This window comes from Schistocerca nitens, chromosome 12 (assembly GCF_023898315.1).
Source record: "Schistocerca nitens isolate TAMUIC-IGC-003100 chromosome 12, iqSchNite1.1, whole genome shotgun sequence".
NCBI lineage: Eukaryota > Metazoa > Arthropoda > Insecta > Orthoptera > Acrididae > Schistocerca > Schistocerca nitens.
Window position 1 is genome coordinate 123,903,915 of NC_064625.1, and position 2,384 is coordinate 123,906,298.

General features: G+C 48.6%; 1 pseudogene; it reads left to right on the forward strand.

Moving 5' to 3' along the window:
- The first annotated feature begins 298 nt into the window (after positions 1-298).
- On the forward strand, positions 299-416 carry LOC126215497 (5S ribosomal RNA; annotated as a pseudogene).
- Positions 417-2,384: the final 1,968 nt, after the last annotated feature.

Consider the following 2,384-nt stretch of genomic DNA (forward strand, 5'->3'; position numbering starts at 1 on the left):
GTTGCTGTCCACTTTTCACACTGACATATTTCCCTGTTAAGTTGGGAAAACTGGCCACTGTGTAAGGTGCGGTGTAACATGTCGGAATAACATGTTGCATTTGTAATAGCTCAGGCCGACGAAAGATGTTTGTGGAAACCGGAAACACTTGTTATGTGGGGATCCTATAGCACTGTGCAAACTTTGGCCTTCCGGCTCAGAACTTGGACATCTTCACGGGGTCTCCATCACACCTGAACCCTACTGTCTGCTCTTAACGACAGAACTTGGGACTCACTTGCCTGTGCCACGGTTTTCAATTTAGGGCCTTGCCACAGTGGTAACACCAGTTCCCATCAGATCACCGAAGTTAAGCGCTGTTGGGCTGGGCTAGCACTTGGATGGGTGACCATCTGGTCTGCCGAGCGCTGTTGGCAAGCTGGGTGCACTCAGCCCTTGTGAGGCAGAGGAGCTACTTGACTGAGAAGCAGCGGCTCCGGTCACAGAAACCGACATACGGCGGGGAGACTGGTGTGCTGAACACATGCCCCTCCATATCCGCATCCAGTGACGCCTATGGGCTGAGGATGACACGGCGGCCGGTCGGTACGGTTGGGCCTTCATGGCCACTTCAGGAGGAGTTTAGTTTAGTTTTTAGGGCCCAACTGAGATGGTAACGAGCCCAGGAGGGGCGCAGCACGTGATATGCCGTCGGCAGAGACTTTCGAGTCAGCTGTCTGCCACCGTAGCTCTGTAACGCCAAATTTCACTACACTGTTCTGTTTTGCGCTCCACGCTGATTTCTGCAGTTATTTCAGGTAGTGTTGCTCATCTCTTAGCACTGAAAACTCTATGCAGATGCCACTGGTCTCGATCCGTTACCCACAGTGGGAGGTAAAGCCCTAAATCTGGTATTCTCGGTAAACTCCGGACAGTGTGGATCTCTGATTATTGAGTTCCCTAAGCATTTCTGAAATGTAATGTCCCACGTCTCTATCTGTAACCACTATTCCTCGTTCAAAGTCTGTTAATTCCAATTGTTCAGCTATATATCACAAACTGCCTATTGGCTTCTGTCTCGGGTTCTTCGGACAACGTTCGTCTGACGATTTTACTGACGTTTCGCCAGCACGAGTGGCTGGCATTGTCAAAGCTTCACCCTCCATTGCCGGTGGTGTGAAGGAGAAAGAAAAGGAAGGACAATCAGTCACTGGGAAAAAATTCCCCATGACTGCCAGCATCTCCGATGGGGCGTTCCAAAGGGGAGCCCCCTGCCTTAGGTGATTGTCCTCACCTTAAGTCACACCTCCCAAACGACAGATGGAGGGACCAATCGGCAGAGGAGGAAGGTTACAGCTCAGGCAATCACCCTTCCCTGGGCCTGGTCTGTACCAGGGAGTACGTGCGGGCCCTACATGCCAACCCGGGGCTGGGAATTACCTGTTACCCAGTCTCCTGCTACGTGGCAAACGTGGGTGGCCATTAGGCACACACAGGGAGGAGAAGAAAAGATAAGAAGGAAAGAAAGAATGGCTTCAAACGCCACAATGGAGGAAAAAGAGATCGGCGCAGGGGAAGGGCGGTGCAGGGGAAGGGCGGCGCAGGGGAAGGGCCAAACAGGAAAAGAGCAGTGTAGGGAAAGAGCAATACAGGGAAAGAACAGTATGGGGAAAGAATAGTATGGGGAAAGAATAGTATGGGGAAAGAATAGTATGGGGAAAGAACAGTATGGGGAAAGAACAGTACAAGAGAGAGGAGTCCTACAAGTAAGCCAATGCAAATGAGCTTCAAGAGCCCATGGAGGCACAAAACATCTCCCCAAGAGAGGGGAAAATGACAGAAGAAGAGACAAGCAGCACTGAAAGAAGCGGTGCTGCGACTGCTGGGGCCCCGTGCTCGCCAAGCACGTACTCACCAAAGAGCGGTGAGCCCCCTGAGGGGTCAAGGAGACTGTGAAATGTACCGACATAAGTAGAGAGAATGCAGCAAGATGATATGGAAAGTGGAAATGACACGATTGCAAGATCAAACAGTAACTTCATAAATTATTTCTAAGACAGTCTGATCACATAAATACAATCAGGAATGACTTAAATGAGGCAGAAAGCTGGAACATAGTACTTACAGCACAGGTAAAAGATCTGACTGACCTGCTTAAAGTTTGTTCCACTTTAAATCAGTATTCTGTAATATAGTTTAGAAGGCAATGAAACGAAATGAAGCATAGACTGAAAAGAGTACAGCTCCAACAGATATAACAGAATGTCTATTCCTATTTCCAACACATGAAACAGAAGTTACAGATATAATCAGATCACTGGAAAACATAGACACAGAGGGTACAGATGAAATATTAGCAAAAGTAATCAAACACTGTTCATAGTACCTGGTTAAGCATCTGATAT